Consider the following 15,671-nt stretch of genomic DNA (forward strand, 5'->3'; position numbering starts at 1 on the left):
GTCAAAAATAGCATATTTTTAGGGTTTAATGCAATTTTCGTATTAATTTAATGTTAAAAAATTATTTTTATAATTCCAATTCGACATTAGGGTTATAACAAGTACAGGTACCAATTTTTATGGATTTTGGAATCCATTTGATGGCTGAATTAAGCAAATTGCAAAACCGGGTTCCTGAAAGATCCAAAAACACTGCAAAAATCACAAAATTTGTGATATTATTGGATTTTCGTGCATAAGCATATATTTTTAGGGTTTAATCATGTTCATAATCATGTTAGGATGCTTTAGGTTTAATTTGATGCTCATTTGATTTCATTTAGTGCATAAAACCTAGGTTTTTACCAAAATCTATTTCAGAAAACCCTGATTTCAAGGCCATAGTCTTGCTATCGGGGGCAATTTGGTCATTTGACCTAAATTTCGAAATCCCTAACCCTAATTTCATATTTTTAATCATGTAATAGCATATTTGGTTTGAGTTTATTCCATTAAAATTTCAAAATTTGCATTTTATCAAAATATCTTTCTAAAAACCCTAATTTCAAGGCCATAGTCTTGTTATTAGGGGTATTTTGGTCATTTTGACCTCAATTTCGAAATTCCATATCTTATCTTTCATATTTATTCAATTTTATTTCATACTTTATCATTTTTATTTAAGGGAATCAAGGAAGAGGCTTATATCTAGCAAAATCCAACAATTTCCTGATATTGTTGGATAAATCTAGAAAAGCCAACATATATTCATTAACCAAGTTTTCTAGTTTTGCAGGTGCATTGAAGACTTTATTTTTCATGTATTTAATTTTCAATAGTGATGTAATTTGTAATTAAACTTTGGAATAAGAATTTACATTTCCTGCATAGATTAGGTTGCATTGCATATAGTTTATTTTTATCATGTTAATGTGTGATGGATGATGATTCATGCATATTTTTACAAATTCACCATGGTCTTCACGAATGACACATGCACCAGCTTCTATGAAGTTTATAAACTTGGTGGAATTTGTATTTATGGCCATAGTCAGAATATGAATGATACTTAGATTTATGATCTTCACATTAGCCACATTCAACCTACACTCTTAGGCTAACTTCAAAATGCACTGCATTTCTCAAAAATACAAAAAGTATTTCTCAATTCCTCAAATTCATATTCATTCATTTCATGTATTTGTCAACTCCAATTCAAAATCCAAGTCAAGGAAATTGAATTCCTCAAAATCTCCTAAGTCTTATAGCAAAATCGATTTTCCCAAAGACATTGAATTTCAAAGGATATTTCAAGTATTTCCCAAGTTCCAAATTCAAATTTTCTAAGTTAGAATTTCAATTTCCAAGTTTGAATTAAGAGAAACCAAGTCTCTCAGAATCGATTTTCACCAAATGTCAAGGATTCCTCAAAATCGATTTTTATTTCTCTCAGAAGTATATTTCAAATCCCAATTCACGATTTCTCATGTGATATCATTTCCAAGATTTACCTATTCTAAATATTTCAATCATTCAAAGCAAACATCATGTTTTCAAATGTGCATTTTTCTGAAAATTCATAGCACATGCCTGATTCTTTGTGCATTTAGAAATTAGAATATGATTTAGACAAGTTGAATAGAGTAGAGCATAAGATTGATCCTTGGTTCAATTACCCCTGTTAAAGGTGGCAAGAACGGTTGAACCTCGTACCGACAGGCGAGTCCCATTCTACGGAATTTCCCCGCATTTTAAAAACGGAGGCGAGTTATTTTCAAAAACTTTTTCAAAGGTCAGTTTGATTCGCAAAAAGTTAAAAATTTTGCGATGATAACAGGTTTGGCGACCGTGATGGGACCTGGCTTTGCCTGATCAATCTAATGCTCTACTTAGTTCAAATTGTCAAAATCGATTTCCATGGAATGTCAGCTTTGCTTTATGATATCATGTGAACCTAGGAGCCTAGACTTGAACCCAGCTGACATGGAATGCATATAGACTAGGTATGGTTTGGTAGGACCATATTGAGGAGAATTATTCATGCTCACATAGACTTAGGTCTAATACAACCCTCCTCAATCTAGGCTTGATTGAAAACAATGTTTGCTCCTTCAAAATTTTCAAAATCTCTATCTCTTTATGTTTTAGAGCCTTCTGATTTGATTGCATGTGCTCATGTTTTCAAAAACCACCCCACCTATATTGTCCCGGTCTTCACGTTGCTGGGCTCTCTTCCAGAACCATAGTTCGGGACAGAGCCTCACAACTGGGCCACCTATTTGGGTGAAAACCCCCCTGCCACGTACCAAGGGCCATAGTCCAACGTATATCAGCAGGTGCTCAAGGATGTTGGAAAACTTGAACCTAGAACCGGAGAATTTGATTTTATGCCACGTACATCGAGCCTTGGCTTGAGTATATAGGCATAACTGGATTGAATACACTTGATCTGAACCTTAGAGTTAGGATTAAGGTCCTACAGCCATTTCAAAATTTGTGCATCTAGAGTCAGCTTTTAGGGAATGCTGTATGTGCATACTTGTTTATGCAGAATTTGATTGAATATGTTATTTCCTTTTTATTTTTCATATTTTCTAAAAATACTGGACGATTTTTCAAAATTCCCCAGTCCATGTCCATGTACTGTCCATGTTTTAAATCCTGGACGATTTTCAAAATACTTCATTTTATAAAGTACTTCCTTATATTTCATTAAACCCTGGACGATTTTCATAAAGTTCCTCCATTTCCTTCAAAACTCCAGGTGATTTCCCATCTTTCCTGTCTTCTTGATCTCGAATTTCCTGCTTTATCCTGCCTGCATTTTCCTCAAAATTCCTGTATTTTCCAAGTCTTATTCCAATTTCCATGTCTTCCAGTCCGATGGCATCCAGTCAGCTTGATTCAGTCTTCCCTGAGGGTCACATCTCCTACGAGGTGCGACAAAGTCTTCCCGAACATCGAGTCCTCAGCACCGGATCTTTCTTTCCCCGGTGGTATTATTCATGGTTCAAGAACTTCTCTCGTATGTTTCCGGACCATCTGGACGAGTGTGGATTGGAACTGGCGTCCGCAGTGGGAAAGCAGACAGTCAACGACAACTTGATCCATGCACTAGCAGAGCGGTGGAATCCGAGCACTTCTACCTTCTGGTTCCCGTGGGGCGAGATGACAGTACTGATGGATGAATTTTCAGAGATTATGGGATTGCCCGAGCCAGCCGGTCAGCCTGGAGATCCATTGGAGAAACAGTTCCTGATTAATGTTAAGGGTCTGGACCCTAAGGATGCCTTAGCCCGCATGACAGGACGCAAGTCTTGGCCTCTGATTGAAGAAGATGGAAATGAATATGTGGACCTGCTCGAAATCTACAGACAACATGGGATATTTTTGGAAGTCAGCTCGTTGTCCAGGACAGCTCGAGAGAGAATTCAGCACACGATGGTTCTGTGCACGGTGGGATTAGCTTTCTTTCCCGATGGACGGAATTATATGGACATCAGAATAGTTCAGCTTCTAAGGAGATGGGGAAGTCGACAGACTAGCCGCCTCTCAATAGCCATGGCCGCACTTGCTTTTCTATACCGAGGGTTGACTCGTTTCGCACTCGGAGAGTCGATCCTAGTCGAAGGGTGCACCTATGCCTTGCAGTCTTGGTTCCTCCGGCATGTGCCAGTCCGAGCCAGTTCATTCAGATACAATGGTGAAAAGCTTCTTCCAGTTGCGCGATACCAGTTCTTGATCGACAACCTTCAGGAGGAAGAGGTCGTATGGGATTACTTTGATCGTCAGGAATCACCTCCCAGATACACTTATACTTATGGCAAGCGATTCAGACTACTTGGCCCGTTCTTCTGCGCATACTATCATCCCGAGCGGTGTGTCAGGCAGTTCTCTCAGAGGCAGAAGCGCGTAGAGATTCGTCCACTAGCCGGGGTTCTGCCAGAATTCGATCTCACATCAGATCAGTGGTCCGGAGCATACCATTCTGCCAGACATGGCTGGGATTCTTTTGTCAGTCTTACTATTTTTCCTGGTCCTCGTGTATCTTCTGATTATCTGGAGTGGTGGAAAATTGTCTGTCCCCCTCCCCTCTGTCAAGTGTATTATTGATAAAATCATGTTTTTTTCCTCTCTATAAAAATTCCTTTATTGGTTTGACGACCTCGCCTAGGTAACAAGGCATATTTTCAGTTGTTTATCTTGCAAATAATAGCAACGCAATTGTCGTAATCCCAACGACGACTCAATCCCTAGTAATGGGATATTATTTCAATTGTCTACCAAAATTCTCAACAAATATTTTCCTCCAAACCAAATTTCCTTCAGAAACCTAACCATCAGTTCTGCCCTGCAGAGAGCATCAACAACATCCAAGAGAACATTTGCAATACCCGATGGTCAATACAAGATCCAGAAAGAAAGCCACATCAGTTGAAGGCGTCGCATATTCAGTAGCTTCAGAAGAAGAGATGGACTCACCTCGAGCAATCCAGAGTCAGGGTCAGCAGGCGGATGATGGCATCGATCCCCAAATGTATATCATGTTCAAAAAGATGATGACCAAGATGCTGGCAGAGCAAGCTGAGGCGAGTACTGAGCAAATTCAAACTAAACAGAAAGATAAGGGTCATGCCGTCAAGAATGTGAAGATCAGTAAAAGGCAGAATCGTCATGAGGAGATGTCTGATGAGTCAGAATCAGCAGATGATACTGACAAAGAGTATGAAAACAAGCAAGAATTCAAAAGGTCGACTCAGGGGCAGGGGTCGGCCTACAAATCCAAGAATCAGTCTGTTGACGACCCTACGCAGTCACAACTCAAAGATGTGATGAAAATAGTTAAGGATCTTCAAACTCGTGACAAGGGCAAAAGAGTCTTTACAAGTGAAGACTTCTATGATAGACTGGATGGGGATGATGATCTTGATAATCTCCCCAAGAAATTTATCAAGTTTGATGGTTCGGGTGACCCAAAAGCACATCTCGCCCTATTCTTCGCAGAATGTTCCTGGTTCAAGAGGAACAATCGTGCCTTATTTCTCTGCTTCCCTCGCAGCTTGGAGGGTATTGCGGCAAAGTGGTATGCAGAGCATATCAACCCGATAGAGCTGAAAGAGTTCGATAAAGTGGTCAATTTATTTATTGAGCGCTTTCTATTCAATGCTGAAGCACTCCCGACTCTCAGTCATCTTTGCGGCCTCAAGCAGAAAGAAAACGAGAAGGCCCGAGATTTTATCCACCGATGGAGGTCAGCTTGCAATAAGATGAGAGACCCGATATCAGAAGGGCATGCATTGTCACTAATCTTGAATAATTTTTCACAACCCTTGAAAGGTCTCATTTCCACGGCACCGTCAAAAACCTTCATCGAACTGACAGAACGAGCCGAGTGGCTCGAGCTAAGCATGGAAAATGGAGTTTATGAAGGCTTCATCTTTACACAAGGTAACAATCAGAGTGAGCAGAATAAGAAGGCTCACTTCACTCTTTCTGCCAATGATAGCAAAAGCAACAAGAAAAATCATGATCACTATTCAGAGAGATCCAAGGGTCAAAAAGGAAAGTTCTCCAACAATGATAGGCCTCTTCAATCTAGTCCTCAGCACAAAGAGAAAGATCAAGAAAATCCAAAGCGCAAGGATTGTAGTACGGATCGAAAGTTCACCCCTCTGGACCAAACACTAGAGAGTGTTCTGGAATACATGCTTGCAAAAGATATGATCCGTTTACCTAAAGCAGCTGATCCCGCAACAATCATGGGTAGATTCAAAGAAAGATTTTGCAAATTTCATCGGGCAGTAGGGCATGACACTGAAAATTGTTTCGTCCTGAAAAATATCATTCAAGATTGCATCGACAAGAATATCCTTATTGAAGATGAGGAAAATACCAGTCGACCATCCTGAGCAAGTTTTCTAAAAATTGACAATGTCGAGACTATGTCACTTTCATCATTTTGTCATTTTGAAGCAACAATGTAGTCTCAGTTCTTCTATCAATTTGTTATTTCCTTCTTCAATGCATTAATAAATTTGTCAATCTTCCTTATGGCCTGGCGTCATCTTTTATATTCTTCATTTGCAAATGTTTAAATGTCTTCTTATAAGGGGTAACCTTTTTCAAAGTGCCTCTCTGATCAACCAAGAAGCTCATTGTCAGTTTTACCTCGTTATCCTCAGAGAATTCTCATCAAATATTAATTACTTATCCTTTCTTATTCCCCCATTACACTGAGGCATTACTTTGGAAATTGTCTTCAAAACATCCTGTATGCAGGCAGGATCAAACAAATCTCTCATTTTGCACGCATGTGCACCCATTTATATCATTTTACATACATTTGCATTCATTTGCATTTGCAGGCATTCATTCGCATTCATCTGCATTTGCATCAAGCTTCCTCGCTCAGGAGAAGGGGTTAATCCTGAAAACAGGCTTTGAAAAGCTAACTATGATGGTCCATTCAAATCATGAACCAAGAATTTTTATTTTTCAAATTCAAAACCCATAAGTTGAACCCTTCCTTCTTAAATTGTGATCCTTAGGTTAAATCCCTATGGAATTGATAGTTCGTAGGTCGAACCCCCGCAGAGTCAATGTGATTTGTAGGTTGAACGCCTGTCAAACCAATACGGCTCATAGGTTGAACCCCTTTCGAACCAATCTCGTTCTCAAAAATTTTGATCTGTAGGTTGAAGTCCTCCTGATCCAATATTCTTTACAGTCCTTAGGTCGAACTCCTTTTGGATTGGTATTTTTTAGATATATGATTTGTAGGTTGAAGTCCTCCTGATCCACGTTCTTAGGCTGAATCTCTATAGAACCCATGTCGTTCCCAGTGAACCAATGTCGTTCTTAATTGAACCAATGTCGTTCTTAGGCTGAATCCCTATTGAACCCATGTCGTTCCCAGTGAACCAATGTCGTTCTCAATTGAACCAATGTCGTTCTTAGGATGAATCCCTACAGAACCCATGTCGTTCCCAGTGAACCAATGTCGTTCTCAATTGAACCAATGTCGTTCTTAGGCTGAATACCTATCGAACTCATGTTGTTCCCAGTGAACCAATGTCGTTCTCAATTGAACCAATGTCGTTCTTAGGATGAATCCCTACAGAACCCATGTCGTTCCCAGTGAACCAATGTCGTTCTCAATTGAACCAATGTCGTTCTTAGGCTGAATACCTATCGAACTCATGTTGTTCCCAGTGAACCAATGTCGTTCTCAATTGAACCAATGTCATTCTTAGGATGAATCCCTACAGAACCCATGTCGCTTCCAGTAGACCAAATCACAATTTTGATCTCCAGGTCATCCAATATCCTATTTCCAATTTTTGAGTCTCTCCTTTGGGGAAAGGAGAGGAGAATCTAGCCACGGATGTGTCATTTAGATCTCAAGTGATTTCTTTCACCAAGGATTTCAGGAATATTTTGCCAATTTGTCATGAAAAATAGTTGTTGATCTCAAAATCTTTACTGCATAAAATTGTACCTCAAAATACCTTTAGTATTACTTCCGAAAGGATAAAGCTTTTGTGAAAAAGGACTCAAAATTCAAAATCTTTCTATTGGCCAACCAAAAGGATGAAGAATAAATCCGCGATATGGCCAGCAAAGAAAATTCAATGTTATTGCAAAGCCAGAAGTGATTGATATTGATCGCAGTCAATCGCATATTTTTAAAGACCATTCTTGGAAAATAAGCAGTCAAAATATCCTGGGTGATACAGAAAAATCCACTCAATCTCCATATCTCCTCAATCACCTAAGCTGCAATTAAATATCTGCAAAAGGGATCTCTCAATTGTCGTCAAGATGAAGGCGAATTAGACGAGTCGACCCCCGGGGCTAAAGAAGATTTGGATCATCTCCAAGATGACGGAGTTTGTGACGGATCCTTCCAGGGAAAGTTCAGATCACCGTCGAGATGAAGGTGAGTGTGATGAGCCTACCGACAAACCCTAAAAGATATTTAATTTCTGCTATCATCAAGAGATTCCCAACCAATGAGCTAATAACCGTCAATATAATCCCTGAGAGAGAAGAAGGATCAGAACATCTCTGAGATGAAGGAGTTTGTGACGTACCCTTCCAAAAAAAATAAAGAGAGAAAAGCCAGGACATCTCCAAAATGAAGGATGATGTAATTCCCAAAAAATCCAAGAGAGCTCCAATTCTGTCAAAAAAGAGTGCAGAAAGATCATCATGAGAAAAGAATCCCAGGATATCAGACTGCCGAATCTATCAAGAATCTTCTTTAATTTTGTGAAATTCTTTTATCAATATCCTTTCGCTAATAGCTCTCGCAATATCAAGAATACATTCTTTTCCGTCCATATCAATGAAATTGATAGCCTCCTTGAAGGAAAGTCAATTGCAAGTAATTTGAATTCGAATCTTGATTCTACGGAGTTAAGCCCAGTCGGAGGTAATACTTCAGGTAGAAAAGAGGGAATATTTTTCATATACATATGTGCTTATCATTCTTGAATTAACTACAATTTTTTTTATCTTATTGGCAATCTTTTTAAATTATCCTGACATGAAGTGAGAACTTGATGTTTATTTTGATGTATCCAGGCGTTGTTGTTATCCCTTTTAGGATCAGATGATGGGAGTTGTCCAAGATCCTTCCCTTCTTGTTTTGATCTGAGTGCCTGGGCTCTCAGATTCGCACACTTCCCTGTGCTCCCCACTGTCCCACCATAGACAGTTCCCGTTCAGGTTAAGGGTTAAACCTGAATTTTCCGCAAAAGGTCATCTGTCTTAAAAGCCATTCAGTCTTAGCAATGAGACGTCCAAGATCAATCCCTTTTCAAGCTTTAGGGAACCCCCTTTCTTCCTTTTGCAAACCCCTCTCGGATTTATTGTGCAGAATTCGAAGGTCCCATCATGGTTTCTTCATTTGAGGATTCCGTATATCGTCCCCTTTCAGGTTAAGGGTTAAGCCTGAGCCTCGTTTTTCCACGAGGTATCATCCCCTTTCAGGTTAAGGGTTAAGCCTGAGCCTCGTTTTTCCACGAGGTATCGTCCCCTTTCAGGTTAAGGGTTAAGCCTGAGCCTCGTTTTTCCACGAGGTATCGTCCCTTTTCAGGTTAAGGGTTAAGCCTGAACCTCATTTTTCCACGAGGTATCGTTCCCTTTCAGTTTAAGGGTTAAGCCTGAGCCTCGTTTTTCCATGAGGTATCGTCCCCTTTCATGTTAAGGGTTAAGCCTGAGCTTCGGTCCATACGAGGTATTTTTTGTCCCATCCAGGTTAAGGGCAAAACCTGAATCTCACTTCATTTTGAAATAAAAATTTCTCCTTATTCTCCATTTCATATCTACCATCATCACTTGAACTAATTCTTTCATACCCAGTCAGATTCATTTAACTGGGGCATTTTTATGGTTCAAATTTGGATGTTTTCTTTGCCACTAAGCTCGGCTTTCAACCGGCTTAGCAGCAAAGAGGGGCATCTGTAAACACACCAAATTTTCACACTCATCCAATGTTTGTCCATTTCATGTGTCATTGCATATCATTGCATGCATTCGACATATCATTTCATCGCATTGCATAGCATTGCATGCCATTACATCTCATTCTCGAGATCCAGCACTCCTGTTTTCAAAACATTCAATCCAGATTTGAATTTTAAAGCTTTTATTTCAAAATCAATTTCAAAACCTGAGTTTTTATTCAACACTCTGTCATTTTCCAACCCCAGGACTTTATATTTCGAAATATTTTCTCAAGGAAACAATCTGGATTCATTTCAAATTCAAATTTGAATCGATTTCAATTCACAGATGAGACCCATTGAGGTGGTGTCGCTTTTGAATTCCTCTATTCATCAAATTTCTCAAAATTTTGAAAGTTTCAGTCCGATCAGGACTCTGTCTCAGAGTCCTGATCCGGTCAGGAGTCTGTTTTGAAGTCTGTTTTACTTCCATTTTTAATCTTTTCCGTTTGTTTTCGAAATTTAGGTCATTTTACATAGTTCAGTTAGTTCAGGATTCTATTTTAGAGTTCGGTTGAGTTAGGAGTCTAACCCTGACTGTGTTTTCTGACTTATTTCATCATTTCTTGATAAAATCTTTTGAAAACTCTTTCATTTGGCTTTTAAAATCTAAAATCTCAGAGTCCTAAGGGTTCAGGACTCTAACCCGGAGTTCCAGTTCGACTGAGACCCTATTTTCAAAGATCTTGAATTTCAAATGTCAATTTTAACCCTTTTTTAAAGCCATTTTCAGTGTTTATTTCAAAAATGTTCAAAATTCGATGTGGGCCCACTCAGTTGGCACCATATCCAGAGGAATTCTAACTCAGTTAGGACCTTATGCCATTTCAAAAATTTTATTTTAAGATTACTTTTGAAAATCCTTTTGAAAACTCCTTCAATTTCAAGTTTTAAAATCGTTTTTTTTGAAAAACTCAAGTAGGGCCCACTCGGGGTGGCGCCATATTCGAGTAAGTCAGGGCTAGACTAGGGTTAGTTGATGTCTTGGTTAGTGTTAGAGGTTTAGAAGAGTCAAAACCATTTTGAAAACTCATTTTGAAAATTAGTTTTTAAAACTAGTGTTTTTAAATGTTTTTAAAGGTGTTTTAAAAACCCAAATGTGAAAGATGCCAAGTGGCATCACATTTGGGGGTTTTCTAGGTTTAGTTGGGGGCTAATTAGGGATTAATTAGAGTCCCACCTAGGCTAGAAAACCACAAAAAATCGTTGCCTTTAGTGGATTTATTAGAAAGAGTCCTAAAAAAATGAAAAACCTCTTAATTAACCCTAATTAAGTGACTTTTTGAAAAACTATAAAAAGGGACCTAAGGGGGGCCAAAAGGGAGGGCTCTTTTCTCTCAAATTTTCGTGGCCTCTCTCTCCTCTCCAGCACCTCCACCTTCCTCTATTGCAGCTGCAAGCACCAAGGTAATATTTTTAATATTTTTTAGTTTTATTTAATACTTTTTCATGTTTTAAATCAATTTTAGCCATTGGTGTCATCCCCTTCATGGATTATACCATGGATTCAACCTCAAGAACCATCAAGAATCAGCAAGAACGATCCAAGAAGGTGATCTAACCCTGTTTTGGGTGATTTACAGGGATTTTAATCCATTAGAATTGATTTTATTATGGTTCTTTATATTATTAACCAATAAAATATATGATTTACCCTTTTTAATGGGTTAAATCTATGTTTTAAAGGTGATATCAAATTCCAGCCATTGATTCCCTGTTTTTAATTTATTTTCATAGTTTATTCATGTTTGTTTTACGTTCTACAGCATAAAAATAATTTTTATTTACTGTTTTATGGTTTATTTTATTTATTTACATTAGTTAATGCATGGTTTTTCAAGTTTCTTAAATTTCTGTGTGTTCTAGGTTTAGAACAGTAAAGATGATGTTATTTAGGATGGAAGCACTCATTGTTTATTTCTAATTTTTTTATATGTGGTGAATGAATGAGTTATTGAGTTACTGTAGAAAAATCAGAGGTTTTGGATCTCGGGAACCCTGTCAAAAAAATCAGACATCAAATTGGGTTTTTAAAGCTTTAAAATCGTGGTTAAAATCAAGAAGGTAACTTGTTAATATGATATTTCTCTCATCTTATATCCGATTTTAGATCTGTAAAATTATATGGATTCACATTGAGTAGATCTGTCTTCTGTGAAATTTGCGGATTTTTTGATCAATGTTTATTATTTTTCCCTTTTTAGAGAATCTGTTTTTAATTTTAAAACTCGTTAGGGTTTACCAAAACCCTAATCAGACTTGTGTTAGTCAAAAATCCCAAACCACAGATCCGATTTTAGATATGTAAAAAGTGAGTATTATTATTTTTCTATCTACTGTTCACCATTAAAATTTCAGAGACTTTTGTTTAGAATTGCTATTTATGTCTGTATTTTCAATCTGGAATAGCTGTTTTAATCCCTGTTAAGAGTGATATATTTTAGCTCAGATTGCCGGAAGGGTTTCTCACTAACCGGAGATGATTTTTCCAATATGTAAATTGGGAAATCTTTTTTTTCCTTTCTAGTTAGTCTCTGTAAAATTTCATAAATTTCTATGGAGATTTGAACCCTGATTCAGGTCTTGGATTGAAACTGGTTGGTGAATTAGGTCAAAAATAGCATATTTTTAGGGTTTAATGCAATTTTCGGATTAATTTAATGTTAAAAAATTATTTTTATAATTCCAATTCGACATTAGGGTTATAACAAGTACAGGTACCAATTTTTATGGATTTTGGAATCCATTTGATGGCTGAATTAAGCAAATTGCAAAACCGGGTTCCTGAAAGATCCAAAAACACTGCAAAAATCACAAAATTTGTGATATTATTGGATTTTCGTGCATAAGCATATATTTTTAGGGTTTAATCATGTTCATAATCATGTTAGGATGCTTTAGGTTTAATTTGATGCTCATTTGATTTCATTTAGTGCATAAAACCTAGGTTTTTACCAAAATCTATTTCAGAAAACCCTGATTTCAAGGCCATAGTCTTGCTATCGGAGGCAATTTGGTCATTTGACCTAAATTTCGAAATCCCTAACCCTAATTTCATATTTTTAATCATGTCATAGCATATTTGGTTTGAGTTTATTCCATTAAAATTTCAAAATTTGCATTTTATCAAAATATCTTTCTAAAAACCCTAATTTCAAGGCCATAGTCTTGTTATTAGGGGTATTTTGGTCATTTTGACCCCAATTTCGAAATTCCATATCTTCTCTTTCATATTTATTCAATTTTATTTCATACTTTATCATTTTTATTTAAGGGAATCAAGGAAGAGGCTTATATCTAGCAAAATCCAACAATTTCCTGATATTGTTGGATAAATCTAGAAAAGCCAACATATATTCATTAACCAAGTTTTCTAGTTTTGCAGGTGCATTGAAGACTTTATTTTTCATGTATTTAATTTTCAATAGTGATGTAATTTGTAATTAAACTTTGGAATAGGAATTTACATTTCCTGCATAGATTAGGTTGCATTGCATATAGTTTATTTTTATCATGTTAATGTGTGATGGATGATGATTCATGCATATTTTTACAAATTCACCATGGTCTACACAAATGGCACATGCACCAGCTTCTATGAAGTTTATAAACTTGGTGGAATTTGTATTTATGGCCATAGTCAGAATATGAATGATACTTAGATTTATGATCTTCACATTAGCCACATTCAACCTACACTCTTAGGCTAACTTCAAAATGCACTGCATTTCTCAAAAATACAAAAAGTATTTCTCAATTCCTCAAATTCATATTCATTCATTTCATGCATTTGTCAACTCCAATTCAAAATCCAAGTCAAGGAAATTGAATTCCTCAAAATCTCCTAAGTCTTATAGCAAAATCAATTTTCCCAAAGACATTGAATTTCAAAGGATATTTCAAGTATTTCCCAAGTTCCAAATTTTCTAAGTTAGAATTTCAATTTCCAAGTTTGAATTAAGAGAAACCAAGTCTCTCAGAATCGATTTTCACCAAATGTCAAGGATTCCTCAAAATCAATTTTTATTTCTCTCAGAAGTATATTTCAAATCCCAATTCACGATTTCTCATGTGATATCATTTCCAAGATTTACCTATTCTAAATATTTCAATCATTCAAAGCAAACATCATGTTTTCAAATGTGCATTTTTTCTGAAAATTCATAGCACATGCCTGATTCTTTGTGCATTTAGAAATTAGAATATGATTTAGACAAGTTGAATAGAGTAGAGCATAAGATTGATCCTTGGTTCAATTACCCCTGTTAAAGGTGGCAGGAACGGTTGAACCTCGTACCGACAGGCGAGTCCCATTCTACGGAATTTTCCTGCATTTTAAAAACGGAGGCGAGTTATTTTCAAAAACTTTTTCAAAGGTCAGTTTGATTCGCAAAAAGTTAAAAATTTTGCGATGATAACAAGCCCTCAGGATATCAAACTGCCAGATCTATCAAGATTTCTCTTTCATCAATGGCTTTCATAATATCAAATTCTCTTTCCTGTTCATATCAAGGAAATTGATAGCTTCCTTGAAGAAGGTCAATTGCGAGTAATTTGGATTTCCAATCTCGATTCTACGAAGTGAACCTTGTTTGGAGGTAATGCTTCAGGTAGAAAAGAAAGAATATCTTTGCAACAATGTGCAACATTTTCAAAAAACTTTGAATCAACAACAGAATTCTCAATATTTTGACAATATTTTCTAGCTATCCTGACGTGAAGTGAGAGCTTGATATCCGTTCTTTAATACATTCTGACACCAATTTTAAATCCCTCTTAAGGACTTGATTCCTTCCCTTCTTTGAGTGCATGAGCTCTCAGATTCGCACACTTCCCTGTGTCCCCACTGTCCCACCATAGAAAGTCCCATTTCGGTTCGAGGTCGAACCACCAATCATTTTCTCGCAAAAGGCTATTTCAAAAGCTATTTTAGTCTCAGCAAAGAGACGCCCAAAATCAACCCCCTTTTCAAGCTTTACGGACCCCATTTTCCTTCCTTTTGCAAAACCCTTGTCGGATTTATTGTGCAAAATCCGAAGGTTTCATCATACTATCCCATCTTTCGCCCGATCAGGTTAAGGGTACAAACCTGAGTCTCATTTCGATGAGATATTCCATTCCCCAATCAGGTTAAGGGTCAAACCTGAGCCTCGTTCCATGCGAGGTATTTCCGTCCCATCCAGGTTAAGGACAAAAACCTGAACTTCGCTCTCATAGAGCAAATCTTTCATCTTCATTCTTCGCTTCATATCTACCATCTTCCTCGAGCTAATTTCTTCATACTCAGTTAGATCCTTCTAACTGGGGCATTTTTTTTATATATATAGCCCAAATTTGGCGTGTTTTTCTTTGCCACTAAGCTCGGCCACAAGCCGACTTAGAAGCAAAGAGGGGCATCTGTAAACACCCCAAATTTTCACTCACCTTCTTGACATTTCCACCAATCATCACATTTCAGTTCTCCGGAACCAATGAAGGGCAAAATGGTCATTTTCCAAGAGGGAACCTTGCAGAGAGTCCTAAATTCCATTCTCGAGTCTCAAGACTTCTCCATTTAGACTCAGAGACACCCTCAAATTGCAAATTCTCAAAATCTCATGCTTAACCAAAAGTCAGAATTTTCAAATTCAAGTCAAAATGGCAACTTTGTAGGACATGTATTTTGCATAGCATTGCACAAGCATTTCATATCATTTCACTGCACAGCATGTCATTTTGAGATCCAGAACTCCTGAATTTTCGAAATTGTCAATCCAGATTTGATTTTAAAACTTTTCAAAATCGATTTCAAAACCCTGGGTTTTTAAAAAATTATCAATTCTTCCCATTTTACCCCCAGGACCCCGAATTACGAAAAGTTTTCTCAAGAAAACAATCTGGATGGTTTTGACATTTCAAAATCTCGCCAGTTGGAAAGAGGGGGACACAATTTCAAAATTCATAAGATCTTATTTCAAACTTTTACAAAAAGACTCCGAGTTTCCCTACTTCTTTCAAAATTTCGCCCTGAAGAACCATTTTCTTCCAAGTTTTGAAATCAAGCCAAATTTTGCTTTATGTTTTTCCAAAACTAGCCTACTATTATGAAATTTCCAAAAATTCCACTTGGCTCTTATTTCAAATAAGTGACGTGGGACCCGCCTCAATGTGGTGTCACACTAGAATTTTCAAATATTTCTTTTA

Source organism: Nuphar pumila, chromosome 11, assembly GCF_984573655.1.
Source record: "Nuphar pumila chromosome 11, dmNupPumi1.hap1.1, whole genome shotgun sequence".
In the NCBI taxonomy this organism is placed as follows: Eukaryota; Viridiplantae; Streptophyta; class Magnoliopsida; order Nymphaeales; family Nymphaeaceae; genus Nuphar; species Nuphar pumila.